The following is a 9455-nucleotide window of genomic DNA, read 5'->3' on the forward strand; positions in this document are numbered from 1 at the left end:
TTACAAACCAGAATTCCGAAGCAGCAGCAAGAGATCCTGATGCTTCATCTGTCATCACAGAAATTGAAAAAACAGCTAAAATTGCATTAAATGGGGGTACTTCTGCTAATATTGTCAACGAATTGAAAGAAGCATTTATCAGATCAATTGGTGATATTGCAAACTCCTCAGAACAAGTTAAAGAGATCATTCAGAATGTGAACAAATTAGCAGACATTGAACCAACAACTGCAAGGGCAATGTTTTTGAAACAGTTAGAAGTAGCAATTGAAGGAATTCATAATGCAGTTGCCAATGTATTTTTAGGTCTTGGTGCAGCAGGTCTCAAATCTGGTAAGCATTCGAGCAAGAAAATTGGAGAAGCTATTACTATCATTGATCAAGGAAAAGTTGAAGTAATTTCTGGACTTGAAGTAGCTGTAGATTTGGCACTATTTGGGATAAGATATCAAGTTGGTGAATCTTCTTTGGGAATTAAAGATGCTTTGGAGGCTGCCAGGTTTAGCAAATTAGCATTTTACCAGAGATTAGTTGAAGCTGCTAAAATTGCAGCATCTTGATTGTTTAAAAAAAAAATGGGTTGCAAATGTTTTTTTCAGCAATGTTTTAAAATTTTTGTTTTTTTTTTTTGTGAATTTTAAGTTTTGTTGAGGTTATGGTCAAAAATAAGGATCTTTAAGTACAATGACTACAGTCTTGCAAATAAATGGTGAATTTTTATTCTTCTTGATTAATTAATGTTTCTGTATTCATCTCACTCAAAAATATATTATTTCACTCAAGAAAATTTTAAGTGAAACAAGTCGAAGTTCTTCTAATATTTTGTTGAGGTTACCGAGTAGAGAAGTTGGCCTTAATCTGGTTATTCTTTTTCAAAAAATTTTTCTTCTTGTTACAATTTTCGGTAATTCCCATTTGGTGGGGAAAAAGCTGTTGTTATAGAAGTTGCTGTTGAGGAGCATCGCCAGAACAATCATCAGTCATCACCGACTAGGATATTGAATTAAGTTCTGAAGACTTACCTATATTGGTGACTCCACTAAATGATGTACCGGATCTTTTTAGTAGTGAGTTCGTTCAAGAGTTTTTATTGCTGATTCACTAGTCGGCAACGAAAATAGAGCTGAAACGGAACTATTTTCAAGTTTTTGAAATACTTGAATATACACTGAAAATAATAAATTTCGTAAAATTACGAAAATCGTTTCATACACTACATTTTCGTTGGCCCAACGAAACTTTCGTTGGCTCAACGAAAATATGTAATTTTTCATAATATGAAAACCTTCATCAATTAATGAAAACGTTTCATACACTTTTTCTCCCTTTTTAGTGCCAAAAAATCCAATTCAATGAAAAGATTCATCAATTAACGAAAAATTTCATACTCATTTTAAAGAATAAAAATAAGAATTTTTTTTTTACTTTATTTAAGTTTTAATTAAGTAACGAAAAAATTCATTAACCTATGAAATTCAACATTAACTAACGAAAATCTTCATAAGCTTATGAAAATTCTTCATATACTAATGAAATATTACATTGGCTTATGAAAAAATACATCAGTTAACGAAAAAAATAGTTGCCTTACAAAAAAAAAAACGTAGACTTGGGTGCATTTCTGTTTTAATGATTAAAAATTGAATCTTGCTTTATATAGTTCACATTAGGTTTTTGTTTAAAAATCTATGTAAGCTGAGCTGAATATAAAAAATATTTGCGTATTGACAAGGTGTCTCACGATAAGTCGGACTCATCAGTTGACTTAAGTGAGCTCCACCGGGTCGAAACGCCAATTTTTGGTTTGGACTATTGAATCAATGATTTAACAGGTCCAATTAAATATTTATAAAAATAAAAATGAATGAAAAAATTCGTAGGTTAACGAAAAAATCGTAATTCTACGAAAAGAATGTAAAAATAATCTAATCTACTAAAAAAATAATTAATACAACGAAAAGTTTCGTTAGCTAACGAATATTTTTTCGTAATTTAATTAAAATATTCATAAAATTTACGAAAAACTTCGTTAGTTTACGAAAGTTTTAATTAAATTTTACGTTAATTGATGAAAAAATTTCGTAAAGTGATGTAAAAATTCATTAATTCTCGATCAAATTTTTTTATGAAAAATTTCATTAAAATACGAAAGTTTTCGTTACTTGATGAAGTTCTTCATTAACGTATGAAAGCCATTTCGTTGAGCCAATTAAATTTTTCACCGGCTGAAAATTAATTAAATTTTCTTTGGCTCAACGAATTTTTTCGTTGTATTTACGTAAGGATTTGGTTCAGTGTAAACAGGTCAAAAACGCATTTTTTGGGTAGATTTGACGTCGAATTACACCACCATACAAATATTTTTTTTGCAAATCTTCTTATGCAATCCCAAAACGCAATATTTTATCGTCCTAAATATGTTTACATTTTTTCAAATTTAATTTTTTTCTCAAAGATATTGGAAAACGAAATTTATGATACCTCAAAATTAGTACATATCATAATGAATGGTTTTTTTGATCCAAATTTCAGTTTGCGACTTCTGATTTTGATTTTAAAAAGCAATATAGTTAAGGAAGAATTTATTTTTTGACTAAACATCAAAAAGAACTTTATTGAAAATTAGTTTTTGAGAGTTTATATTAAAAATAGTGATGAGTATACCTAGCTCAAAAACTAGATGTGATAGAACAAAACTGAAAACACTACCCACATTTCATTCCATCCCTTGAAAGCCCACTCTTGTCACATCTGAGAAATGAACAATAATACTATGAAAGTAATAATAGTTGTTTTGTAGAATAAATAGGGTGTGCGTTAAATTTGAGCATGAGTGTATATTGAAAAAAATTTCAAGTTCTGTTTGTTTATTTTTTTTTTTTTATTGGTGTTTTATGTTTGACGATTTGTCTAAAGTGCGAACTATTATACCACCCTACGCACGCGGGAAAATTAAATTATGTCAGACTGTCAATATTTACAGAAATAAGAATTTATAGAGATAAGAATCTAACACTAGGGTGGTTCTTTTCAAAATAAAACATCCATAAATTGGTTCCAAACAGTTAAATAAGTATTTATAAATAAAATTATAAATTGAGAAAAAATGGCGATGAAACAGTTTATGGTCGAAATTGTTAAACATAAATAGAAATAAAAAGTCTATAGGTATGTTTGGATACTGCCCAAAATAGAAATATTTTTACTTTTTTTCAAAAATTTGAACCAGATTCGTTAAACATTGTATGCCTGTAAAATAAAGTTATTGCTTATGAGCTATTATCCCATACAAAAAATACATGATTGAAAAACTCAGTTTGGTCCTTCGAACTCATGAGAATCAACAAGAACCAACATTTATAAGAAATTGAATAGTTTTTGCTATTGAATATTAGGTGCAGAACTATGGAAAAATGAAGCAAACAAAATTATTCTGAAAATTGTATAACATTTTAGAAAAAAAAAAAAATAAAACCCAACAAAATTAACACCCTAATAAACACGCTTATTAAACAATGTTAATTTTTTATTTGCAATTTGCCTAATTAATTTTTATTGTTTTAAAAAATTGTTTATTCAACTTATATAAGAACGTTAAAGTAAAGAAATATTAGATTGAAAGAATGATCTTCTGGCGCTATAAAAGAATAGATTTCAATCGAGTTTAGTTATCAGTTTTGATCTATAACGCGAAGCTGTTCGTTACAATTATGAACTTTTCGGGCTATTTCCTTTTGGCTGCGATCCTAGTAGTTTCTACTTACCAATCACAGGCTGGATTACTTCAGACAGTTACTCGAACAGGAATCAATTTAGTAGGTTCAATTGTTGGAGAGTTTAATAGCATCAAACTCACCGTGGAAGCTGCACTTAGCTCAGGAAGTAAGCAAGCTGTCTCTACCATTATCTCTATTGGACAAATTTCTGGGGAAAATAAGAACGCTTATCCTGAAGCAAATATTGCTCTTGCTAAAGGCTACAGGAACTGTACAGATCTTATATCAACAGCTGAACGTCGAGTTTTCGATATTTTTGATGCCATTGAAAAAATTTTAAGCGAACAACCAGAATCTACAGATGCCACCGAGAAATTAGCTAAAAAAGGATGCCAAGATGCCAAAGAATTGATCTTCGCTGCTGGTCTCACATTGTTTACAGCACAAGGACAAGCCCTTGCTTTATCAAGTAATGGAGCTATACCAGCACTTATACGGGCTAGCCAGTTAGCTCAAGATGGTGGTGTAGACAGTCTTAATGGTATTGGCCTAACTGAAAAATTGCTTTTGCAGGCAATTTCTTCGCATATTTCACAATCTTTAGAAGCTGCTAAAGGAGCTGCCAAAACTGCCTTTGCAGCTGTCTATATTGAAATTCAGAATTCGATGAAAGAAGCTGTTCAGGCACTCAAAGATGCTCAGCGCAATCCAATTGTTTTGAAAGCTGAAAATCAAAATTCTGCAGTAATTGCAAATGATCCTGACGCAAGAGAAGCCGTTGCCAATATTAATCAAGCTGCTGCACTAGCAATTCAGAACGGTGCCAATGTTAATTTAGTAAATGAATTGAAAGAAGTGCTTATCATTGCAGTTGGTGATCTTGCGAAAGTTGCTGCCGATGCTAAAGCTGCTGTTGAAGGTATTCAGAATATTGCAAATATGGATCCGATGACTGCGAAGATAATGTTCTTTAAGAAAACCGAAGAATACAAAGTTAATATTGGTAAAGCTGCAGCGAAAATTTATTTAGCTTTAGCATCGACTGCATTGAAATCGGGAAATTCATTAAATGAAGAAATAGATAGGGCTATTACAGCTGTAGAAATCGGTAGAACTGATGAAGATGTTGGACTTCAGGATGCTACAGACTTAATTGTTCTTGGGCTAAGACATAAAGGAGATTCACGTCGATTGGGAATTGAAGCAGCATTCAAGTGTTTATTGTATGGAAACAAATCGATTTTACAAAGTACAGCCGAAGCTGCGAATATTGTTTTTAAAGTGCTTTCAAATAATTGATTTTTTTTTTACAGTTTAACTTATTTTAACTAGAGAAAATTTTGTAATTTCAATTTCGTTAACTTGTTGTTTAGATTTTATTTTTTTTTTCTTCTTAATTTTTACTTTGAATAACATAACTTAATAAAACACTCTTAGAAAACAGATTTATAATTGTTTAATTCATTCTTCATTAAGATTGCTTAACCCACTTATCCGAACAGCACAACAGAACAGGATAGCCATGGTGACATCGATGGTGTTTCGAAATTTATCGGAAAATGAAAATTTTCGTCGATTTTAGATTTATCTCGCTTAAAACCACACTGATAGGGGCCGATCAGGTTTTTGGTAAAAGATCCTAGGCGACGACACAAGATAGACGACAATATTTCTATGGAGTTTGTTATTAACAACATAAATATGTCCAAAATCGTCGTTTTGAGAAAAATGCATTTTAGAGTTTAAAAAATTCCTCCAAATCCAAATCAAAATTTTTTTTTAATTAATAATATTTACATAAATAAAGTAAAAAAAAAATAATTTTTAAGCGTATTTACATATACATAAATGTTTTTAGTGAGATATGTTGTTTTGACGAAACTATTTTTCGTTCATGAATAAGATTATTTTAAGTTGCATTCTCAGTGCCAATATTGGAATTTGTTTTTTAATTTTTCGGACTTACCGCGATTTACTTTTATTTTTTTTTACGAATTAATGGATTAAAATATTTTCCCGTCATTTCCGTGATTGATCAAAAAAGCCTGAGTTCTGCTGTTTTGACCAAACGCTTATTTAAAAGACTAAACATTTTTGATTGGTGACAGCACAAGTTCGAGTTATGCCATTATAATCAAACATAATTTTAGAAAAAGCTGTTAAGTGTGGTTATGGTTAGGGCCATTGAATATATTTGGAACTAGTTTACTTAGAGTTATGCTGTTAAGACCAAACGAAAATAGATTTTTTTTTAAATAGGTCTGCATACTTAACTCATTTTCGAAAAAAATTGACTATGGAATGGAATATTACACTGGTTTACAAGGGTTTTGTTGCCGAAACAAAAATATACTTTTATAAAGGTTTTCGGTGCGCTGAACTCGAATCCGAACTCAGAAACAACTAATCAGCTCCCGTTTTTGAGGTATTCCCGTTAAAAGATGCAAAAAAAACGTTTTTTTGAGTTCTTAGGACCTTATTCTTTTTTATAAGGAAAATTGTTTGAGCATATCTAGTAACGGTATCTACAAGAACCGATACCTGTTTAAATTTTTTCAATATCTTTTGTATTGCCCGAGATATCTTAAAATGAAGTAAGTGGGTTTGGCTTCATATATCATAAAGGAGATAATGGCGTTATAAAATTTATAAAAATACCAAACAACTGAGGATATCTCAGGCAGTAAAAAAGATATCGGAAAGATTTAAACATATTTAAAAAGGTGGAAAATAGTTCTTATAAAACCGTTACTAAATATGCTCAAACAATTTTCCTTATATAAAAGAATAAGTTCCGAAGTACTGCATTTTCTAACGGTAATATTTCAAAAACGGGAGCTGATTAATTTTTTCTGACTTCGGATTCGAGTTCAGCATACCGAAAACCTTCAGAAAAGTATATTTTTGTTTCGGCAACAAAAAAAAAGTTTAATTTTGTTAACCAGTGTTATGCAAGTTCTGGCGGTACTCTTTACTTATAATCCTTTTGAAGTCAAAGTTTTCTACAATACCCGGTCATTGCTTTGATGCCCTGGTGTATATTAGGGTGGTCCTTATTTTACTTTTTTTTGCGAATATTGGTTCCAAATCAGAAAAAAAACACCCTATTTTTCCATATTTTTATTTCTAACCCTTCCTGGCCCTATTTTGATAAGACATTACTAGAGCAGGGGCGATATTCTGTGTTCAGTGTTGGGTAAATGGCGGATATTTAATAATTCATACGAATAATAGGTATGATAGTATTATACGTATGATACCATATGAAAGTATAAAAGTAAAGAGGGTGCCACTATTTTTTTGAAGAAGCTATAAACTGTCATTTTTTTTCCCTTCAAAAACAAATGATGAAAAATATCGAAATATTAAAGAAAAAAAATTGTTTAATGAAATAGGGTTAGCAATAAAAATTTGAAAAAATTAGGGCATTTTTTTTTTTCCTGATTTGGAACCAAACTATCCCCAATTTTGATTGCACATGATACAATACAACGTCTTTACGTCTTTACATTATTAAGAAAGCCATCAAAACTAACTTTATAGCAAAGAAAAAAAAAAAAAAAAAACAACTATGAGAACAATAAAACAAGTTTGATATTCAAATACTTTCAGTTTATGTAACAAAAATAATTAAATTAAAAAAAAAAAAAAAATACAACAATATTTCTAGCTCTTTGATGTCTTTAAGATTTATGCAGCAATAGGTCTTTTAGTAAGAACATCAAAAACAACTTGTGCAGCTTGAACAAATCTTTGGAATAAAGCAATTTTGCCATACCTAGCACTATCAATGGCAGCTTGAACTCCTATTTTAGGAGCATCAGAATCTTCATAATCGTTTCCAAGTTCTTCAATTTTACCAGCAGTTGCTCTACCCAAAGTAATTTCAGCCTTACCTTGTTCCATCAATCCAATGGCATTACCAATATCACTATTCCATGGATTGCCAGAATCAAATGCAGCTTCAACGAAAATCAAATAGGTGTTACCAACAGTAATTGTGATAATTTGATCGGCACGTTTGGGAGATTCTGACACTGCAACCTGAGAACCTTGAGGCTGAATTTCTGATAACTTTTGATTAGTTTCGGCTTCTTCTCTAAGTTCGGCAGATACTCTTGCAAGTTCACCAAGTGAATTTAATAAAACTGTTCTAACTTTGTTGACTTTATTAGCATTAGCACCTACTTTAATTGCATTATCTGCAGCTTCATTTATTGATTTAGCTGCATCTACAGCGTCAGCATCTTTGTTCACATCTTCAGCGCCTGAGTTTTGAATAGTGAGATAGATTGGATTATCTTGAGCATCTTTAAGTGCTTTCATTGCTTTTTTGTAAGACTTTTCAATTTGCCTAAAGACCCCTTCATATCCAGTTGAGACACATTCACGGGCAGCTTTAACCGATTGAAGTGCTGCTTTTCCTCCATTATTGGCTCCGGTATCAATCAAGGTATTAGCAAATGCCAATGAGTCCAAAGTCCCAATTCCTCCTTTTGCAATTGTTTTATAGGCATCTAACAAACCTTCTTTAGCGCCATCATTCGATACAGCCTTAGCTAATCCGAGTGACTGATAGACTTGAATGCCAGCAAGGAAAATCAATTTTTTGGCAACCTCAATTGCTTGATCTGCTACTTTCACGGCTTCTTCAGGTTGTTCAAGTATCAAACGTTCAGCATTAGAAAGTCCATCCAACACTGTCTTTTTAGACTTTGAAACAATATTTGAACAATTGGTGTATCCTTGTCGAAGGAAACGTACAGCGTCAACTGAATAGCCAGCTTTAATACTTTCCTTGGAATCTTGTTTGATAAGGTTGTTGGTTTCACGAGCTCGCTGACTACTTGGAGATTTTATATCTTGAATAGCTTCTTTTAAAGTCTGATAACCTCCTTTAATAGATTCTCCTACAGCTGAAGCTGCATCTTTGATAATTTCATAAACACCAGCATCGGTTTTTTGAACCGAAACAACCAAGATGGCAGCAGAAACCAATAAGAAATATCTTGAAAAATTCATTATTCAAAATCGAGGCGATACTAACCTAGTAAGCAAAATTTAAATACTGGTAATTTTCGAAGAAATTAAGTTTGCTTTTATAGCTTCAAAAGTGTCTTTGAATAGACAAAAATTTATGATGTTTTTTGTTATAATATTTAGACAGTTGAATGGAAAAGATAAAAAACTGCCTAATTAGATCAAATAAAATAAACAACACTTAATATTTAATAAAGCTGCAAAAAATAATAAGAGATTACACAATAAAGTTATCTTAAATTATAGTCGTTTAGGAAAGCGAAAGTAATTTTTATGAAAATATGATTTAAAAGTTGGCATGAAAATGTTTTAAATTAGGGTAAATATTTATCAAACGAATTTGAAACCGATTCAGAGTTTTATAAAAAAATCAAGTAGATCTTATGAGACTTGTGGTAGATAACTGTTGCCATGAGTTTTATAACCACAACCTCTCTTTTAATAAAAAAAAAAAATTGAAATGATGAGATTATTTCCCCAGAATCGTTTTATAACGGTTTGACTAGCAGAGTTTGGTACGAAGTTTCAATTCTTGGAATTATTCCTGATCGTTGATGATTCCCTTCCTTACACATATACCAAGTCTTTCTTTTTCAAATAAGATTTGGCTTTTGAAAAATTTTTCATATTCTTGGACTTAGAAAAATTTTTCAAATTTAGGACTTTTTTTTTTAATTTACTAAAACATTTTTATTTAAA

This window comes from Episyrphus balteatus, chromosome 3 (assembly GCF_945859705.1).
Source record: "Episyrphus balteatus chromosome 3, idEpiBalt1.1, whole genome shotgun sequence".
In the NCBI taxonomy this organism is placed as follows: Eukaryota; Metazoa; Arthropoda; class Insecta; order Diptera; family Syrphidae; genus Episyrphus; species Episyrphus balteatus.